The sequence below is a fragment of the Haliaeetus albicilla genome, chromosome 25 (assembly GCF_947461875.1).
Source record: "Haliaeetus albicilla chromosome 25, bHalAlb1.1, whole genome shotgun sequence".
Taxonomy (NCBI): Eukaryota; Metazoa; Chordata; class Aves; order Accipitriformes; family Accipitridae; genus Haliaeetus; species Haliaeetus albicilla.
The window spans coordinates 11966282-11988496 of NC_091507.1; the positions used below are offsets into that span (position 1 = coordinate 11966282).

Sequence of the window (22215 nt, forward strand, 5' to 3'; positions counted from 1 at the left end):
TCTATTTTTTTGTGTTGTCCCAGTAAACTGCCCTTGTCTCAACCCTCGAGGTTCCGGTTTGGTTTTTTTTTTCCTTTTCTCTCCTCCGTCTCCCCCCTATCCCACCGGAGGGGGGCGGGAGGAGTGAGCGAGCGGCTGCGTGGTCCTTTGTTACCGGCTGGGCTGAAACCACGACACCTATATTTCCCTAACCAGTCTCACTTTCACCTCTGTGCGGTCCTACATGGTAACTCATACTCACTCCATTTATTGCTTTTATTGACAGTTTCCTGTGTTGTGAAACACACTGTAAGAACAGATACATTCATTTCATTTTTTTTTCTTAGTGGCTTGGCTAAAACTGAATCTTTTTTGGCCTTTTTTGAAAATATGAAATAGAAAATTAGGACCAGTTTTGGCATATGTGCCATATCCTGAGGAGACTGAAGTAGACGGACGCCTGTAATCTTGAAAGCAGACGACCCTTTATTGCTAAAACACACACATACTTATAGTCACATATTCTGCAAAGTCACTGTACACGCACACAAGCATAAAATATGATTGGTTATATCAGCACTGTACACGCGCATAAACATAAGATATGATTGGTTATACTAACTCTGTACACGCGCATAAACATAGGACATAATTGGTTATATCAACTAAAACACACGAAACTTGTCTCAGTCTAATTGGTCAAGATAAACTGCCGAATTGAGGCTCTTTGTGCCAAGTTCCCTTTATCGTGGAATGCGCACCTGTGTTCTTCTAATTGGCATCTCTCTTTTTTTGTCTTCTTTTTTATTCTGTTCAAGGTCTTCTAAAGGCATCTGGAATGCTCTTGCAACCGTTAGCTAAATATGTGTCCACAATATCCCACTTCTTTCAGCATCTTCTGTGTTAAAATTTTCAGTAAGGCCCACTGCATTGCTCTCAGGGATTTTATGAACAAGCAGGGTTGCTTTACCACTTTTGGAGATACCAAGCAGGAGTCCCTTTCTCTCCACTGCCTATTGAGGGACTTGAGGTGGGCCAAACGCCCAACCTAGGAACAAAGGCTCATGACCAAAAAGAGATGGAATACAACACACACAAGTTTTCAGTATTCCAGAAATGTTCCACCTTCTTCCTTGTTTCAGCATGTTTTTAGAGATTTTCTGTCTCTTCCAAAATAGCAAAGGTTCTGAAGTCTGCTATGACTTGAATTTAAAATGCAACAGATACTCCTTTGCGTGTGCAGATGGCAGTTTCTAGCATTAGTTCTGCCCCATGGTTCTTATTTTTGTGCTATTTTAACTCTGCTTCTCTCACCTGATCTAATGTGGCATCCTCCCCAGCTAGTGGGGCTAATTACGCAGTCACTCTGCTTGCAGAGTTAAGCGTGACAGAAGTTTTTACACAACTAATTTTTTCTTGGGTAGCATTTTCCAAAAGCCCAGGTGAAAAGATTCACTTGATGCCTCTGTCCATGCATTAGTAACTTGAAATTCCATTGCAGATAAAGTAATGCATTTGCAAGTAGTTTTCCTTTCCCTTAAAGATACGTAAATCACTACTTGCTGGAAGTTCTTTCTTCTATAAAGGACAAGCTACTGTTTTGAGGGTCATGCACTCTCTCTGAGATTTTCCCCATTTCTGCACAAGAGTTCATCCTCTGAGCACAGCCAAAGGGGAGAGTGGGGCAGAGCAGCAGGGAAACACAGCCAAGGACGGCCTGGGAACAATTCCATGCACCTCTTTCTTTCGGTCCCTCAACGCATACTGACAGAAACAGATATGGCTGAGAACACCAACAACCTGATCTGCTCTTTGATTTTTATTTTTTGTGTAGAGGGGCTGTTCCAGTACACAGAAAGTTGATGAGGTTTTGCAATTAGCAATATGAGCTTTGAACCAGTGCTTAGAATGGTTGGCATTTAAATACATACAGACACACTTTGCTGTCCAGCACCGGGCAGTTGAAATACTTATTCACAGACCTTTCACAGTCTGGTTCTGTGTCTGCATAACACTTCTCAAGCCAATCAGAGATAGGTACAAGGATTTCAGTGAAAAAGACCTGTAAAGTCAAAAGTCTTTAAGCAGCTCAGAGCGTATAAAACTTTTTGAACAGATGATGAAAGTCAGTGAAACAGAAAGGACAAGCTCGTCTGTGTGACCATCTCCAGCTCAAGCTTCTTTGCTGATGCCGGGGGGATACAGTATAAATATAAGACAAAAAAAAAAAAAGGAGAAACAGAATGAGTCTGATATCTTCAGCCTCTGGAATGGCATCAGCTGGAATTGCACAGGTGCTCTCATATCACTTGGTTCTGCACCCCTGCTCCCTGTAACAGATGATGTGCTTTCCTGCAGCTTTTTGAAGTTCAGCTGAGATGGGCAGCTCGAGTTAAAAACTTAATCCAGGGAAGACCAAAGCAAATGTGGCAGAGCGTAGGCACGTGTGTGAAACCTGAAAGGAAAAGCAGAGGTAAGATCCCTTCCATCACTGCTCATCCTTAGGCTTGCCCTGCAGGCACCCCACCCAAAGACTTGCAGTTGGCCTTGGACACACAGGTAACACAAGGGGGGAAATACTTCCTTCCCTACCTATGCCTTTACAAGTAGCAACTCCTCCAGCCAGACAGCTTTGCATCTGTGGCAATAAATGCAGCTCAGCAGTTAGGGGACTGTGTATCTTGAAGGACTAAGACTTCAGCAAAACCCCTCTCATCTGAAGGAAATTAATTTGCTTTGCCAAGCCAACTTGACTTTTCTAAAATAGAAAAATAGAACAGCTAAGCCAGAATGTAAATTTATGAAGTGATTTGGAGAAACTAAAAAGTACTTTTGAAAACCAGAAGGAAAGTAAGAAGAGGGAAAATTATAATGTACCAATTAGAGTGGAATGTGAGTCGTCCACACTAATGCAGGACTCTTTTTATTTTGTTTTCCAGGAGAGTCTTCAAAAATATTGAAATTCAGCATCAGCACCTCAGACTGGCAACAAGGATGACAACAATAATAACAAGCCACCGTATTTCAAATAGGCAAGAGAAAAGCTAGGTCTTTCAGGTTTTATCCACTGTCTTAATAACTTGTATCCATTAAAATTCATAGAAATTTCAATGGGATCATAGCTTCACTGCATTTTTGAAAATCAATAACCAGTAGAGTCCTGTGACAGTGCTTTAGGCTCATGAAAAAGCCTGACCAGAGTAAAAAATATGCTTGCATTTTGTCAGCGTTAGTTGCCATCGCTTCCAATTCTGAACCAAAACAAGCATGTGTGCACACATGCACGCATAGACATACATCCTTTCATCTTTTTCATAATAATTTCCTACCTCCCACACACAAAAAGAAAAGGTGGTTTTGTATTGTTTTACCAATGCAGAAAATTAGTAAACACTGAATTGGTTCACCCCTCACTCTGGGTGAGGTTCATTAAGATCCAGTGGAAGAAAGAGAAGTGCTTTAAAGTGACAGTTTGTAAGAGAATCATGTGCAGCCCATTCACAGATCCTAAAACAGGTTTTTGGGATCTCAAGGTTATGTACATATTTTGACAACAAAGAATTCAGCTCTGAAAAAGGAAGTCCACACTCTTCTGAAAATTAAAGAAAATCTTACAGCTCCATTCCCACAAAACTGCTTAAAATGGTTCAATAAATAAAAATGAAAATGAAGAGAAAGGCTCAAGCTTCCCAACACGACTGCAGCCAGCCCAGCCGCAGGGCCAGACCTGGCGGGACGTACTGCCGGATCAAAACTCGGAGGGAAACAAGGTGAGCCTGGCATCGTTCACCTGGGAGCTTTTGGCTGGCGCCTTGGCCCCTCGCCTGCTGCTTCACCTCGCTGCGCCCTTCAGACCCACCGCAGTAAGCCAATCCCCAGCAAAAGTTCAAAGCCTTATCACCTCCCTCCACTGGGCAGAAACTGCAGCCCTGGGACTTTGAGAGAGCGATGGCAGCCAGGGGAAATGGAGGGAATGGGGGGAAAAGCTGCTGCGTCACCGTATAACGCTTGGCACCCTGTTGCAGGGAGTGAGACAGCAAAGTCAGCTGCGGTTGAGCCTAATCCTCACCAGCAAGGGGGAGAGCAGGAAAGAGAAAGCTGAGGAGGAAACAGTGGGGAATTCCCCTCAGCAACAGTGATCTTTGAAAGCATAGAGATATGAGTTATTTTTGGACTGTAGGGACACTTAGCAGGAGCCGGGGGTTATTCATGCGGAGGAGTTCAGAACAGGCTGTAAGCGCTTTGGGAGGATCCTAAACTGAATGTAAACTGAGTAAGTCTCTGGTCAGCTGTGAGAGGGAAGCTGCAGTGATTTATTTGGGCTGAAAAGGTTTTAAAAAAAACCTTACAGGCTTCCTGGGACCATTGCTTACCGCAATGACCATCACTGCAGCAGTGTTCAAGGCATCTGCTGTCTTCACCTCCGGCTTCTCTCTGTAGAGGGTACGACACAGGCACTTTTATTTTCAATGCTCATGATTATTTTGCCTGGGAAGCTCAGTGCAAGGGGACTTAAATCCACTTTTGGTAGCCTCTCAGCCCCAAAGAAATACAAATAATAGCAAAATACACCAACTGAAGCTATCAGAAAGGCCTCTACCATTTCTACCTGTACCTTCTGGGGCTCTGAAGCACCATGGGCTCAAATGTGCATGCTCATTTGCTGGGACAGCCCAGCCCCAAAGTCAGGACCCAGCTGGTGGCCATCAGCAAACAAGGGAAACAGAAATGACAAGCTCAAAGAGAGGAATCTGGAGCAGGGGCCCCAACACACCCACATATAGCCTATTACACTGCAAAGACATCCAGGAGACGCCACCAGCAGGAACCCTGCCCAGACGTGTTAAGCAATTCCCTGCTGATATGGATTGCATCAGTTCTCTGGATACAGCTAAATCACGCCAGTGATTTTTGCTGTCCTTGAAACTCTTTAAAATACACAGTAAAAGCTTTTTTTTTTTTTAACCATTGTTAAAACTCAGATTGCCCCATATGTTTTATATTTTCTGTTCATTTGCTGGGACAGAGAATACCTTTGGGCAAAGTCTTTGTTTCCTTAAACTTAACTCACCTGTATAACCCATAGAGATGAACAGTTTTCAGAAGGAAGGTACAGAGAAGTCCAGCAGTAAGTACAGACTACAGTTTCTTTGCCATGTAGATGATGTCTTTCCTCATTATGGCGCAGCCTTTTCAGTTCCAGTGTGCTTTGCCCTCAGTTTATGCACCAGTTCCCCGTTTCTTCAGCCCTCCTCGGACAACCTCGAAATTAGGGTTAGGCAGCAGCTAAACTGGAAGACTGCTCTGACCACCCCTGCTCACTCACATTATTTCAAATAACCTCCCGTGTAGAAAAATCTCTCCCAGTTGGAGGGCAGCTTCCCTCCAGCAGCAGCTCATGCCAAGGGATTCTGTGAAGGGCCGGAGCATCCTTTCCTCCTCCCCACAAAATCCTAGCCGGATGATGCCACTGTGCATCAACAAAAAGAGAGCAAGGTCGCAACGGCACCCACCTCACGCCGCCTTTCTGCCCGAGAGAGGAGGCAGCCCCGTGAGTGGAAGGTGCCGGGCCGGGGAGGGTGAAGGAGGCAGGTGCCGGCGGCCAGGTCACGCAGGCACGCCAAAGGCTTTGCCCATGTCCAGCTTCCACCCTCTGCGCTAACTCTTGCTCCCTCAGAGGGGATGGGAAAAGCAAACCCTGGAGAGGAGCCACAATAACGGGGCTGTCTAAAATGCCACCTCGAAGGAACGGAGCGGTCTCCCACCTGCCTGCCACCCACGCTCCCTCCCCACTACCCCTCTGCCCCGCCACATCCTCCCCAGGCCTGCTGAGGGATCCTGTTTTTACACATCCTGCTCATCCACAAGCAGCCTTACCGATGTCCACAGCCCCTCTGGCCCCAGAAAGGTCTCCTCGAAGTGACTGCCAGTGCTGTCACACGCTGGATCTGCTCCCTTTTGCCCAGAGCCGCACTTCCACAGCTCTGGGATGCTTCAGGCTGAGCAGTGGCCAAAACTGAAGAGCAAGGAGCCATCCGAGCACCGTGTTAGAAGACACCTGAGTCAGATGTGGAGTAGATGGGGATCAGCATAGTCTGATCTGGGTTTGGGGGAGGCAGGGAGCAGATGAGGACCAGCAGCTGGAGCATGAAAAGGCAAAGAAGATGAGGAGGGCAAAATGGGGGGGGACACAAGTTTGGAAGCTGGCAAGACCATGAGGAAAACAACGTGCAGGGGGAGTAGAAAGGGAAAACTGGGACTGGCTGAGTAGTGAGAGCATGAAAGAGCAAAGCAGGGACTGGTGTTCAGCAAGGCAGTAGGAAGAGCGACATATAAATAAAACATGGTACAAGAAGCACAGAGGCCTGGGGAGAACCAGAAATGTGGAGAAAGGCGAGCACGCGGCATCAGGAGAGAGGGAGAGGTACAAAACATTATACAAAGAAAAAGTAGAAAGATTAAAGCAAAAGCTTCTGTGCTCGGGAGCTGAGAGGCATTGGAGCTCTCCTTTTTTTTTCCCTTTTCTGTCCAGAAATGCCTATGAAAGTTCCTGACAGAGTGTCCCAGCTCTCCCAAAAGCCTCAGCCACCCTGCACAGGGCAGCTGGCAGCTGCTCTCTGCCACCTTCTTCATCCTGTACCTGGCACCAGTCCTGTAGGGAAACTCCCATTTTTGTCCTGGCTGTTGGCATGTCTGCAGGTATCAACAATATGATAAATCCATGTGTTTTCCTTGCTTTTTAGAAACCCAGGCTCCCAATCTTGATTCCATCCGCCGCAGCATGTAGCATCATGTAACCCCTGTACAGAGAATACACGTTAGGAGACACAACCCGCCAAGGACTCTGCTCCACTGACTGACTCTATTTCTTTTTAAAAGAAGAGATTTCAAATGAAATATTCGGAGCCAGTGCAAAAAACCCAAATGTGTTCCTCTTAAACTCAAGCCCGTGGAAGGAAAACATTTTCGTTTTATTTTTCTGGAGGAAAAAACAAAAGCATCACACTTCCAGAGTGACACAACCACACTTCCCGGAGGGGTTTCCAGCTAAAAGCAAAACCCATCAATGGACAATTTAATTTTCTTGAAATGGCACTTTCCCTCAATAAATGAATAAACTTACTTCATTTTTTACTTTCTATTGTTAATCTGTAAAGCACAGTAATGCTACCTATTAATCTCTTTGAGATGTTATGAAAATAAAGCCATGTGAAGCACTCAGTTGCTGTAGTAATTAGCATCATAGGAAAAGGCCAATGAGGAAACAAAGGACATCATTGTCTCCAGAACACGGTTTAAATCATGCATGAACTGTGTGTTAACCTTAAGACCCACGTAAAATGAGGAGGAGGGAAAAAACCACACTGAGGCAAAAATCCTGCAAGAATAAATATGCTGTGTGCTGAGATAATTAAAGGCTTCATGGCTCACACAGGCACCTTCTTTCTGACATTTCCTGGGAGATTTTTAGGCAACTTGGCAACCAGAAGAATGTTTTTATTAGCTAATGGGTTTTGTGTCAAACTCTGTTTGATTTGCCTTGTATGCGTAATTTAGTCTCTTGTCTGGATACTTGAGGAAATTATGAATTTTGAAGTTCTTTTTCCATTAGACTAGGTACCTCATAAATATATCTAAACCATACCCTATATATATATATATTTAAAAATACTTAGGATAAAAAACTTCACTTTCTGTTCTAACCTTTGTCCACAATCTATTTTTTTGCTCTGGAGGACTTTCTTTTTATCAGCTTTATGCTCCACTCTATCTTCAATAAAAAAAATAAATGCTTCCTAATCACAAGACATGACAGAGCTTGCTACGTTTTGAAACAGGAGTATGCTTGGGTGCTTAAGAGCATTTGGCTTTGTGCTTTGCATCTAACCAACAACGCACCCAGGTGAGCTGCTATTGGACAGGGACTTAATCCTTGTCAAGTTTAATCACTACATTAAAAGATTCAAAGACTAACGTTAAAGGCCATTCAGTTTGAGCACCATAGACTAAAATGAGGGAGTTGGGAAAAGCCACTGGGTTTTATCTAGGCAAAACCTGTTTTAAATCTTTGAGAACAAAAGCCAGGGGAGCTGAGAAGAAAAATCCTTCTCTGTGGCCCCTGCTCCCCATGGCTCAGACATCCACCCCGATGCCCTCGGACTTCCTGCAAGTTTCACATATGAGGTGTTACTTGCGCCATTTACTTAAATAGCTGCAATAAATTGTTAGCTCTGGCCTGCTTCTGTTCTGCATGACAGCAATAAGAAAGTTATTAGGTCAGTACTGAATGCACTGAAAAATCCCATCCCTGCTCGGTGCATAATGCTCTGCAGCGAGGATGACTCATCTGTTCCCCAGTGCAGAAGACACAAGGGGGCCATTTTACATCCCCTCAGGAATTTGATCCCCAAATGTAAAGTCTTCTGCTTGAATTCCATGTCGTTTCAGGATGTGATTGCCAGCAGCAGTAGCCAGGGCTGTTGCTGCCTGTCCAGTTGGCTAAGGATTTAGAAGCCTCTCTTGGAGGTGTGGACTTTGCTAGAACAAAACCCAGGTGCTGTCACGGTGCTTAACTCAGATCTCAGGCAGCTACACAGGTTTGTCCCCTGGGGCCACACGGCTCCCATGTTGCATGAACTCCGTTGGCTTTCAAATTCAGTTCTCCAGCCCAAATCCACTACTAGGCATTTTCAGCCTAGTAATTCATCAGCTGGAGGACTCTGATGCTACTATGGGGCAAATGCAATGCCTTCTGCACTGTGTCCCAAAGTCTCTGTCCCTCAATGCCCAGATGAGGGCACTGATGGAGGCCACCACAGATTCTTCCTTGAGTTTCTTACAGGTTTTCTTCCAGTGGAAGCCAGGGTAGGCAGTGGGGGAGGAGAGATGCATGCTGGTTCTCTCTCTAATGTGCTGTCAGGGTGGGTGCAGGTACGACAGCTCGGAGGCATCCCCATGGCTGCCCAGATAGATACCTCATGTCTCAGAGGATATACCATTCAAAGTTCCTTTCACTGGCAAAGACCAAGTTTAACCAACTTCAGAGGATGCTTTGAGGATAATTAGTTATTTAACCAGACCATTTCCAGAGTGTTATTGAGAAGACCAGAGAGCTTGAAGGGTATTTTAGTCGTTTAGTTCATACTTCCTTACATGTTGTGCTAGTTAACTTTGCTGCTCAGTTTATACCTGTGTTAAGTGTAAGTGTATCTGGAGGTGGTATATAGATGCATCACATAAAAGGACAAAATAATAACATTAATCATCATATTGATTTTAACCATATTCCTACAATATAAATGGAAGCTGAAATTCCAGCTGAGATGGACACCTGAGATGCCTTCCATTGAGTAGGGAGAAAATACAACATTACAAGACCATCATAAGGAACTCTACTGAAGATACAAGATCTTTTTAATTGTATTAATGAATTCATATATGAAAAATCAGATTTCAGAACTCAAATCACAAGGTAGTTGAAGGAGAACTTGGGTCTACAGCAAGGTTTCCCCACATTACGATCCCTCTTCTTGCAAAGAACGGTACGAAGAACTGAACCTGCAAATCCTGCCTTGTATGACCTTCCCTGTGAACAACAGGGGCTGTCCAAAGCCTCTCGCATTAATTTCCCAAGTGGGTGAGAAATTAGTGTTGCGATAGCAGTGCATACGGTACCTTTGTACTTGCTTTATCTACAGATAAAATTTAGTTTTTCACAGGCAACCCTACAGTAATCATCACTCCTTCCAGCTACCAGAACCTGGCACAAACTTCCAGGGAGCAGCTCTGTTTCAATAATCAGCTTCTGCCAGCACCCGTGGAGCAAAGACATCCCTCCCTGATGCTTTCCCTGCAGCCCTTTTATCTATGCTGCCTTGACTGAAAACATTTTCACAGCCACAACGCTAACAATATCACACATCTTTTCAAACATCAAGTCTTCCTCATATGGTAAAAAAAAAAGAAATTGTAAACCAGCAGACTACACAGTGATAAACACTGATGTAGAATCTACATCACATAAGGGTCTTGTCAGTAAGGTCATTCCTTATGAATGCTCATTTGGATTTACAATGCCTCTATACAAATAATTAGCAATTTATTCCATTTATCCCCATTTTATGTTAACACTATGTGGCATCATTCAAACCATGCAACTTTTTTTCCATTAAAAATACACCACTGTTGTTTTCCTACCAATTCCTTATCAGGGTAATAAAAAATAGTCTTTGTCATAGGTGTATGATATCCCAATACAGGTAGGTTTTAATACTCCGAAGCAACTTTTTCAAATGTTAGCCTTTATCATACATTTGCCTTCTCTTTTCATGTATCAATGTGCACGCACACACACACACACAGTCAAATACAAACAAACAGAAAAGCTAAGGAAAATAAAATACTTTCTAGCCCAACCACTGCTAGCAACAGACACTTGAAAACGAGACAAATCATGGTCTCTGTACACAAGAGAATTATTTGCCGAGTAGGTCAGGGAAGATTTGGCCTAGGATGTTGTTTAATGAAAACGTAATGTAAAAGACTTTGCAGTTCGAATATTTCATCATTCACATGACTTGCGTATAGTCTGTGGCATAAACAGCACGGAAAGTGGGCTTCTCTTGTGCTAAGTATATATAATTTTTTTTAAATTTAAGAGAGTGGAAACTGAAATATGAGCACAAAGGAGTCGTCAGTGGGGGTCACTCTGTGAGATGGCCTCTCCAGTTCTCCCTCACCATAAAAACGCATGTGTCTGTGGAAGGCAGATAAAGCTTGCATGCCCTCTGCGTCTGTGATGGGACAGCGTGAGAGGTGTTTTCTTCTTCTAAGGAAAGTTCAACAAGAAGTATAGAGCTGCTGTTCCTTATGTATTCCTTACCCAAATATTTGCGTATTGCCACAGTAAGACCAAGGATCAGAACTTTACTTGGTGGTAAACTTCAGAGCTCATACCTAGTCCTGAGTATTTTGACACCGATTTTGATATTATTTTCAACTACTTTCAGTTTGTGATTTTACAGATTTGGCATCACTTTATTTGGGGGGAGGGGGGGCAGAGAGAAGATTTAGGGATGACAGCTAATGTTTTGGCTAGTTATGTCTTAATTAGTAACTAAGCGTATGACGCACTTATGACACACAGTATGAAAGTACTATTTCCAGCATTACAAGCATTATAGCATTAGAAATCACTCCACAACTCTATTTCTAGTTCATAAACGATTACAAGCACTTACTATGCTATATAACCCTTAGCGGAGGATCCTACGTGCTTTATAAGCAAGCTTTTGAGAAGCCTGGAGTCTTGGCAGAGAAATCAAACCACAGCATTCACGCTCAGGGCAAAGATTTTCTTGCGTAAATCTTGCTTTCAGGTTCAGTAGGAGTGTTTTTATGGTGAACGGAAAAAAAAGCGGGGGGTGTTACTGGCTACATTTAGGAGCTCATTCGTTTAATTGAAGAGTGGAGAGCACGGCGGTGTCTGTAAGCATGGAATCAACCAAAATTATAAGATGAAAATGGAAGGATGTTCTTTCTGGAGCATAACATGCCAGTCGTAGAAACATCAGTGCGGATACTTTAATGAAAGATAAACCCCCATCCTACGCAATGCATCTTACCACATTTCCCCTCATTCTGCAGGACAGACCCTTCAGCAATTTCCAGCTGTCCACTCCAAGCTGGAGAGGGTAATTTGTGCCTTGAAAGAAAACTGCCCATTCCAACACGGAAGTTCACACTGGTGATTGAGTCTCAGAGATGCAATTCTTATGACTTTGGCTCCAAAAGCACACCAGTTTAAAATTCACTGTACCTTTTCACCTCCTTTATGGTCATTACAGGTAAAAAGTCCTAAATAACAAACAAGCATCCAGTCTTTCTTATACAGTAAGAACAAGAAACTGAAAACCAGCAGACTACGCCGTGATGTCTGCTGTTACAGAATCTGCATCGTATAAAGCTCTTGCCCTTGAAGTTATGCCTTGTGAGTGCTCATCCAGCTTTACAATGCCTTTATGTCTGTAATGCCACCAATTTTGATCAATTTAGAAGCGTAAGATTGTATATTAATTTTCAATATCCTCTCTAGAATGGTGCGGATACCGGGTGAGGTACTTCTTAAATCAGATGTCACTTGTGAGAAAGCATATAGGCACTCACCCGCTGCTTCCTTTTGCAAAAGCAGTATCAGTTCAAACTTTCAGGGTTACAGAATAATCCCTGGGCACAGAATCACATCTGCTCTGTGATTATTTTTTTTTTTAATTTTTTTTTTTTTTAACATTCCTTTCCATAATTGCAAGGCTGTCAGGGAACTTGCAGGCTTCCAAAGGAAAACCTGACTAGAAGTCACAATTAACTTTTATTGTATCTGTTTGAATCTGATTCCCATGTGCATGAAGAGCTCTATATTTCTTCTTCAATGTCTCTAAACAGTGCAAAGTAGCTGTTTTTTATTTTTAAGTGCCTGCAATAAATGATCATTGTAGGTTAGTAAAGAAACTAGTTCAAAGGAGCTTGTCCGATCTTTAGCAACACAATAATTTGCTCTCACAAGCTTGGCCTTTTCCATATAAGTAAAGTAAAATCAGTATTTCACAGTTCACACAGATTAAACACCAGCCTAGAAAATCAGTAACAAAAGCAATACACTGTTTTGTACCTGAGCAGACTTTTTGAGAGACCAGAGCGTGAAGATCCTGTTTTAAAAGATACTTATTCTTAGTTCAAATGAGTTCTGCATCCAGACAGCTCCAGTCATCATATTTGAAAGAGAAAAGCAAGGGGAACAAGGAGCTCTGAAGCACCTTGGTAAAACTCCAAGGTCTATTTCGATCCCAAGGGCCAAACCTTTCAGCACTTATTCAGGCAAAACTCCCACGTATTTCAACTGGATTTTCCTCTGTCATGTAGGATTTCACCTCCTCAGTGAAAATATCTGCATTTCTCCAGCATGCCAGACAGGAAGTATTATTTTCTAATACTACAACATGTAAAATTAAGAAAGCAAAACTGTGAAAGCAAAAGCACAAATGCAAAGAAGACCCCTTACCCTAGACCTATGTTTGGGCAGTGACGGATTGACATGTATGGGATAGATGTTCAATGCTTTTCCAGACAAAACACTTATTGAAGGCATTTGCTGGGTGCATAATGGCCTGGATGATCTCTTCTGCAATACGGGTATTACCAGTCCAGAGTATATTTCAGCTCTGGGGTCAAGAGGTGTGACATGGCCACATGCCAACGTCACATGGGGCTGAGACAGACTATATAGTAGTTTCCATAGAAAGGCAATGCAGGCACATGGGTCAGATGCAGCCTGCAACACACTCTAGCAGGGCCCCAAGCATAAAACTACATCCTCCAGCAGATATCTGTATGGCGTCTCCCAATCCAACGCCTCTGTGGTGAGCTCAGCACTGGGGATAGTCGTTGTCTCAGGAGACAAACAAGCTACAGTACTTTTAACCTCTGGGTTCAAACACAATTCATCCCCACTTTAGCAATAAATTAACACTTTCATCCCCTTCTCCCCAGCTACACTCTTCAATGGTCAATGTCTCCCACGTCCTTGTCCTTCTGCCCCCTCCTCTGATGCTCCTTGGAAGTAAGGCAGGGAGCAAGGCCCAAAACACAGAGCGTAAATTTCCACCTTATACTAAAACCAGGCAATTCACTGGGACAAGGCATGTGAGGCAGCTTAAACCCTCCTTCTTCTCCTCCACCCCCTCTTACTTCTGTGTTTTCCTGCCCCTGTGAGGGGCAGCCAGCCAAGCATCTGGTGTTTATATACTGATGAAAAAATGTTGTGACTTGTATATTCTACCTTTCGGGTAAGGGCATACTGCAGGATAGGTCCCAATAGCTACAGTAAGCAGCAGCAAGAGCTACAGTAAAATGAGTACTGCTGCTGAGGAAAGGAGGGGAGCTGGGCTTCTCTTCTAACATCTTCTAGCACCTGATCCAAGAGAGGTTGGAGCTGTGGCTGATGCTTTTTCTTCTCAAGCTAAATAAGGTTTCATCTTCAAGCGGACATCCCTCGGGACTGCCCTCCTCTTCAAATTAAAACCTCCCCAGACAACAGTATTACTGATGCAGCTGTATAAAAATACTGGGTGTGGAAAGCTGCATATTGTATACTAATTACTTGAGCCTACAACTTCTGAATTATGTCACAATGACCTTTTAAAAATCATTTATTGACTGGAAAAAATATGGATAGCTGGTTGGACCTGATTTCACCAAGGTGCCGCTGCAGCGCTAATAACCAAACCATACTTTGTATTCTAGGAACGAGCTGTTTAAATAGGAAAGTAATTACACCATTAAGATACCAAAGGGGGAAAAAAAAAAAAAGAGGCAAATTGAATTTGTCATTCTGTAGGGTAAATTGAGTTTCAGGCATGATACAAGTTTCTCTTGAAAAAATAGACTGTCTCATCTCAAAAGCAATATAACCAACTGGGCATTGTGCGGTCCCTTGTTTTAGAAAAACATGTGCTGTGTTTGCACTGGGATTTCTTGTCAGATTTTATTTTTAGCCATGGCAGGTTGATAAATGCAGATACCTGCACCTTCCAAGCATTATTAAGCATGTCACATTAATTGCACGAAGTCATCTTCCTCTGCTCAGCAAGCCAGAGTTCTATATATACCTTGGAAAAATAATGTAGGCATTTGGTCAGAAAAACAGCTGTCAGTCAGGCTTCTCTTTTACAACCGAAACAACAGTTAACCCAAAGCTGCATAGCTATGTGACGTAAGGCAGTTTTTAGCTGCGCTGCATGCTGCAGAACATACCAAGAAGTCCCCATGAAATCTCCGAGTAAACAAAAGCATCTCTCCTAACCATCTTTCACAACTACAGCAACTCCTCAAGAGTCCTTTCTGAAACCAGACACCATGTCAGGAACCAGGACCAGGCTGTGAATGTAGAAAAGCACACGACACAGCACAGCAGAGAGCAAAAAGGCAGAAAAAAAATGGGTTGAAAATCCCTGCAGTGCTGGCATCCTCACGGCACAGAACTGGAAAGAATGCAGAATGGCCAAAAAAAAGGGAGCATTTCCAGTCCATCTGCAGAGGTGACCAAAGGAAATAACATGGAGACCTGCAGCAAAGCACAGATGTCTATATTCTGCTCCCTCAGGATGACTGGAGGAGGTAAGTGCAAGGCTGGCTGAAAGACGGTACGTGAGACTTGGAGATGAAGGGGTGCGCATGAGCTGCTTCTCCTTTCACCCTATTTCTTCTCAGAGGCTACCGTGCCGGGTGAAGCATTCAGGGAAATAAGACTCTCCCTGGACAGGCTCACTTCAGCAAAACGCAGCAGGAAATCTCCCTCAGCTCACAGGGAGGAACTGAAACATCCTCACTCGATCAAGATCGGTCTTCGGGCCACAAGTGGGAACTGCTTCAAGATAGCATGAACCTCCACGTCACAGCTTAACCAAGAGACTAGTTCGTCTCTTCATGTGCGGAAAGGGGAGAACAGGACTCGGAAGCACACATGGCACTTCAGAAATGCCCATGGCAAAATTCAATTCTTCAGGTTAAAGTGAAGAACGGGAGGTAAGTAGCTCAGATCCTAGAATGAAATGTTGAAAACTGCTCTCAATAGCATGTTGACTGATCACTCATCACCTTTCCCTTCTCCGGCGGGAATTTAAGTTAATTGGAGGCATACCTGACAAAAGTCAATGTCAAGTTTAGTCAAGGAATGAAATAAACTTTTCTGAGTACTGCTTGCATTTGGCTTCTGTATTTTTCAAACTGGCGTTTCTGTCTTGTGAATAAAAAGAGCAGTAATTTGGTAGAGTCTTCTCCTTGCTATTCCTACACACCAAACCAATGACAAAACCCAAGAGTTGTTTCAGACATTAAAAATCAACATGGGCAAAACCCCACACCTGTATAAAACAATATGGGAGGTGGGGGGAATCATATCTGGGCCATGTCCAGAGGACTTTGAAAAGAGACGTGCCCGTTTCCCTATTTCCACTTGCTTCACTCATATCTGACTCCACTAAGAGTTTCACCACGGCTCTCAATACAGGGAGGGTGGAGTGGCCAGAAGGGGCTGGACAGGTTTTACAATTTTAGGGGCACATTACTAACCACTTTAAATTAGCCAACTCCTCACCATCATGACAGGAATGGGAGACGAAAAGGTTAGAAGCAATGCCCACTTCAGTTGTGACCTGCCTTCTCCTACATCCAGGGCTTGAGCTCAAAGCATCTCGCCTGCCTGCCAAGGCCTGCCCATGCAGCCTCCACCACGCCATCTTAGCTTCACCGCCTGCTTAAGATAAGGATTACACTGTATTAAGCCAACTGATTTTCAGTCCCCTATGGACAGCCTTAGGAGCTCAAGTCCCCCTGTCTGCAGTAAAAATGAGGAGATCTGAGTCAAGAGTGTTATCCCCACCTCCAAATCTCTACCAGGGAAAAAAAAAAGGAACAGATGAGAGGACAGACCACCACAGTCCATCATCATCACCCAGTCACTACACGGATTTTTTATCTCCCAGTTGCCCAGACTAAGCTCTAACTCAGAATTTCAGTATTTCCTTACACTGCTGATGATCTTTTTCCCTTCCTTATCTTTTTATCTGCACAGGGAGGCATAAAGGCTTCAGCTATCAGCAAGTCAAAGCGTTTGGCTTGGCTCGGCTCCCAAAGGCTCATAACGCTTCAGTGTACTCCTTCTGTCTAAAGAGGATTAACTAAGGTAGATTGTTCACAAAAAGATGTATCATCTAAGGAGTTACACTTACAGAGCTTCACAATCTAATTTTCACTCACATAATTACCTGAAATCAACACCAAAAAACCGTATTATCAGGTCATTTGTATTGGGGTTTTCACATCAAATGAGAACAGGACACACGCAGCATTCTCTGTGTGTTTACAAAGACATCCCCAGAGGAAACTATTTTCTACAAAGCTCTGAAGTGAGACATCAACATCTACTGAAATTAATATGCAGCAGACTTGGTTCATGATGGCATTTCTCCAGCATCTCAAGTAAATAGTGAACGAGGCTTGGGATTCTATTTTTAATGTTCTTTCCCTCCCCCTGGAAACCGCTGCCTATTCCATACAACTTGTATATGAGGCAAGTTGTATTTGCTTCCCTTCAGCAGTTAAAAAAAGACACTTGTTTCCAGATGTTAAGCTTAGATTTTCTGCACGGCTTCTACTTAGTGACCAGGTTGTTAGCTATAATTGTTGATTTTCAGTTTTCCACCAAGCATTACTTCAGTCACGTAATTGAAGCATCTCACTAGAGCCTGCTCTGTGGAGGGGATTGCTGCAAAACACAGTCTAACCACTTGTTCTCCTCAGCAGCAGTCCACACCCAGGCCCTAGAACTGCAGCAAGCAGGGAGGGAGTGGTGGCTTTTCCACTGGGAATTCCATCAGGTTTCTCCAAATTCAGAGTCTGCTCAGCTGGGCAGATTCAGTTGCTTTCCAGCAGCTGGCTATACCAATGTAAAGTAGCTGAAAGCACTCAAGGCAGCAAAAGCATTTCTGCACCCTAATACGCCAGCACTTCAGAATATGTAACATATTTAAATGAAGCAGGAAAGTACAATTACCCCCACTGTAACAGAAACAACTTGGGCACACCAACGGCCACAGTTAATCTATAGCTAGTCAAGCTACTTCCGTGTAAGAAAAGTTGCAAGCACATGATACAAAACCTAAAAGTGATTCAGTACTTCCTCCAAAATAGCAATTTATCCCCAGCAGAATCAAAGTGAAATCCATAGCGCAGCTTGGTCATCCGTGCACCACTGCTATAGAGCAAATTGCTCTGGGTATATTCCTTAACGTATCATTCTTCGCATGTTCACAGCCAATGTGATTTGTCCCACACCTTCTCAAAACAGAAGGAACGCTGATTCTTTCCATAGCTGTGTCCTATTCGGAGAAGTCTCCTTCCCATAACCCTGCATCCAGCCAGTGCAGTACATAAACCCCAGCATCCACATTAGCTGGATCCATCCTGCCCATTTCCTCCGTCTGCTATCATCTGCCTCTTCCTCACAATTGCATTGGTTTCTTCAGAGGAAAACCTGTGACGTGTCTAAGCAATATGACCTCAGAGCAGTGATGGGCCATGAGCTGCCCATTACCAACCAGGGACAAGATCTCAGGATTGCAATCAATAGTTCCATGGAAAGAAAATGCGCTTGATCCTTTGCAAGGGCCCAAAAACCCAACTCCAAGCCAAGTGTAGGCTACTATTTGGAAACAAAGAGGGGTAAAAAAGACCATCATAGCATAAATCCACAGTGTCCCTATCTTGGATATTTTGAGCAGTCCTGGTCCTTCCTCCTATAAGGATGCAAGAAGATGACCAAATGTCCTGATAAAAGTTATGGAGACAGCTTCCATGCAATGATCGACTGGAGTATGTTCCAGAAAGGGCTTTAGGAGCATCATGGAAGCATGCAGTGTTGAAATTATAAAGGCCAAAGCTAGGCCGGAGTTGAAACTGGTGAGGGATGTGAAGGGCAATAACAACATCTGTGGGTACATCAACAGCAAAAGGAGGACTAAGGAAATTGCGGCGTTGCTGCTTAACGGGGCAGAGCACCTAGTGGCACAGGACACACAAAAGACTATGTCACTGTCATCGCTACTGGCAAGGTGTGGTCTTGGGGATCCCAGATCCCTATGGGTAGTAGCAAAGCTTGGGGGAGAAAGGTGCTGCTCACAAAAGAGGAGGATAAAGTTATGGACTACTTAGATAAACTGGACATATGTAAGGCCATGGGATCAGAGCACTGAGAGCTGGCCAATGTCATTGTGGGGCCACCTTCTGTCACCTCTGAATGATCATGGTGTTCATGGGAGCTCCCCAAGGGCTGGAGGCGAGGAGGATCTGGGGAACTTATGGCTGATCAGCTTCACCTGAAGCTCTGGGAGCTTATTTCCAGACTCAGTAAGAGCAAGAAGGTGACTGGGGACAGCCAGCATGGATTTACCAAAGCAAATTACGCCTGACTGGCCTGAGCACGTCTGTGATGAGAAGACTGGCTCTGCAGGCAAGGGGAGAGCAGAAGATGTTGCTTACTTGGACTTTAGCCTGTGATGTGCTTCCCCATAGCATCCTTACAGTCAAGCAGGAGATAAGGACTGGACATGTGGGCTCTGCAACAGAGCAAGGGAAAAGCAGCAAGAGAGTGCACCTTCCACATCCAGTTTTCTCAGTGTTGTTATTTCTAACAGGAAAGCTCATGGCACAATAAATTTCGTCCTGAATCTGAAATTTTAATACATCAAAGTTGGCAGGTTTTGCTACTGTGTGGGAGAGAGCCTCTGGATCAGAAGTCTGCGTTCATTTCAGTGATTATTTTTAGATTAATATGATGTCCATCTGAGCACAGCAATGTACCCTGCTTTCAGACCACACTGAAGTACAAGAGTACTTCATTCAGTCTTAGTATTTCAGTTATGCATCTGCCCACTATCTTGTGAGTACCAGGACTCTGTGCGCTGATTTGTAACACTGCAGTTTAAGCCCATTGGTCTTACCAGCTATTACCCTGTAACATACACATTAGGCCTTCCAAAATTGTGCTAAAAACTGTAATGGATCTATGTCTTCTTAGAGATCTCAAACGCAGATTTCCTGGCACAGAACAAATACTTGGCTTCAGTATCATGCTTTTGAGAATTTATGTTTATGGTTTTAACAGCTTATTCTAGCATTTAAGAACTTCTCATGCTTCTAGATTACACTTTTTTTTTTTTTTTAAATGTATACTCTTTGCCAGGGTAGAACCACCTCTATTTAATTTCCTTTATTAAGGGATAATGTAAAAAAGATTCAGATCTGTTTTCCTTTTTTCTTTCTACTTACTCCTCCCCGCCCCACGCTTGCAGCTCCACATATGTAATGCCTAAAAAAAGTCAAAACCCCAAAAGGTCAAATTTTGCACGTGTTGCCCAATTTTGAAATTATTTGATCAGCCTGCTTTCAACACTGACCTGCCAAAACGCAAATTTTACTTGTGCTTTTAAAATCCCTCAAAAAGCATACTTGCAACGCATAGGCCTGGGCACAGGTAGGGGAGGGAAAGGGAAGAAATGACCCGGGAAGCAAGGGAAAAATTATTTGTAGGGGCAGATGAGCGAGGCAGGCTTCAGGCAGGGCTGCGCAGGACCAGCGGGTTTCTTGCCCACCCTTAGGGCCTCACGCCCAGGCCTCGCTGCTCCCTGACCCTCCCATCCCCGCCAGCCAGTGCAGCCCTCCGCAGGGATTTGGGTTTCAATAACATCGGGCTTTTGGTGACCTAAATTTACACCGTAGCGGCCCTCTGCCCACCTGCCCGCCGCTGCGGGCTCCGATGGCCAGGTCCTCCCCGTGCCTCGCCACGAGCCGGCCGCCCAGCCCTTGCTCTCCCCGCCCTCTCCTCCCTCGCCTGCCAACGGGCCCGACGCGGCTGGGGTGGCCCGGCCGGACGCCACCTGTCCTCGCGTGCCTCGGCCGGCGGCGGCACCAGCAGCGGCCACATACAGCTCCAGCGCGGGCTCCTCTCCAGAGGTCACCGGCCATTCCCCTTCCTCCGCTCCCTCCCGCCGGCCAGCCCTGGCACCCTGCCCACACTAAACTTGATAAACCCTGGGCGGGCTGCCATGGGGCCTGCCGGACGGGCCTGACACTGCGGTGGCGGGGCTTGCCGGTGGCGGGGTTCGGTGGAGACCTCGCCGAGGGGCGAGAAGGTGGCGGCGGCTGCTCTCCTTGCCCACAGCAGCAACAGCCCCTCGCTGCGCCACCGCCCCCGGGCCGTGCGTGCGCCTCGACGGCTGCCTGCTCGCCTGCCTGCAGCAGGGCGTGCGTGCGAGCGGGGTTGTACGTGTGCGTGTGCACGTGCAAAGGTATGTTATGCGTGTGCGTATACGCGTGTGCGTATACACGCGTGCCTGCGCGCCTGCTGTGTATCGATGCACATGCACGCGCATGTGCGTACACCATGCGCGCTGGTGTACACACGGGCATACGTGCGTGCCTGCGGACACGCAGGCCCCTGCGGACATGCCTCCGTACGTGTGTTCATGTGTACGTCCCCTGGCAGGTATGCCTGCGTGCACGTGCATATGTACCTGCGCGTGCCTGTCAATCCGCACACGTACATGTACGCGTACGCGAGCACACGTACGTGTATGTGTACGCGAACACTTCCTTAGGCGCGCGTGGGCGCGTGCCCCCAGCAACCCCCCCGCGCCCCGCTCCTCCCTCCTCCATCCCGCCCGGGGCTCGCCCCCGGGGCCTGCGCAGGCGCATGCGCGTCCCCGGGCTCCGCCCCGCTCGCGCGTCACCGCCCCGCCCGCGCGCCGGACTGACTGCCGCTCCATAGGCAGGGAGCCCCCTCGCCCCCCCGCCCGGTCGCCTCGCTGCCCTTTTCCAACATGGCGGCTCCCGCCTCACGCACGCCGACGCGCAGGCGCCGCCTCGGCTCCCTTCCGTCGGGCGCCGCCACTGAAAAAGGCAGGAAAAAACCGGCCTGGGAACTCTATGGTTTCGCGCGGTGGGTAGCGTGGCGCAGCCGCCTCGTCCGCTCGCTCCCCCCGCCCCGCCCGCGTTGCACGCCGGGACGCACTGGGTCCTCCTTCCTGCCCACCCCCGCCCGCCGCGAGCCCTCCGAGCTTGCGCCGCGCCGATATCCGCGTTGCTCCCAAGATGGTGGCGCGGGGCTCGGGCTGAGAGCGAGCGAGCGAGCGAGTCCGCGAGAGAAGGCGCGCCCGCGGGCCCGGCCCGCCCTCCCGCCGCGCCGCGGGCCTCGCCAGGCCGCTCGCCTCTCCCTTCCCCGCCTCTTCCCTCCCTCCCCCCTCCCCAGGCCGCGGCCCCGTCTCCTCCGCCCCGGGGCCCCGACGGCTCCACCGGCAGCAGCAGTAGCGGCGCCTCCTCGCCTGCGGCCCGGCCCCGAGCGCAGCGCGGCCCCCGCATGAGCCCGGGCGGCGGCGGCGGGAGCGACCGGGAGCAGCAGGCCGCGGCGCCCAGGTCGGTAGGCGCTGCGCAGTGCCCGGCCCGGGGGAGGGCCGGGAGGGGGGATGGCGCCCGTCCCACGCCGGCCCTGAAGGGGAGGGAGCCGGGAGGCGGCCCTGCCCGCTACCCTCCGCCGGGGAGATCCCCTGCCGGGGGTGGGGAAGGCGCCGGCGGCGGGGGTGCGTGGCCTCGGTGGTCCTCTTCCTCCTCCCCGTGAGGCGCATGGGT

General features: G+C 46.4%; 1 long non-coding RNA gene across 1 annotated transcript; it reads right to left on the reverse strand.

Moving 5' to 3' along the window:
• Window positions 1–1778: 1778 nt before the first annotated feature.
• Window positions 1779–12240, reverse strand: LOC138681877 (uncharacterized). The gene is made up of 3 exons (XR_011322078.1): window positions 6620–12240; window positions 2572–2961; window positions 1779–2434 (listed from the first exon to the last, which is right to left on the reverse strand). It is a non-coding gene; the product is annotated as an uncharacterized lncRNA (long non-coding RNA).
• Between the last annotated feature and the right edge of the window lie 9975 nt (window positions 12241–22215).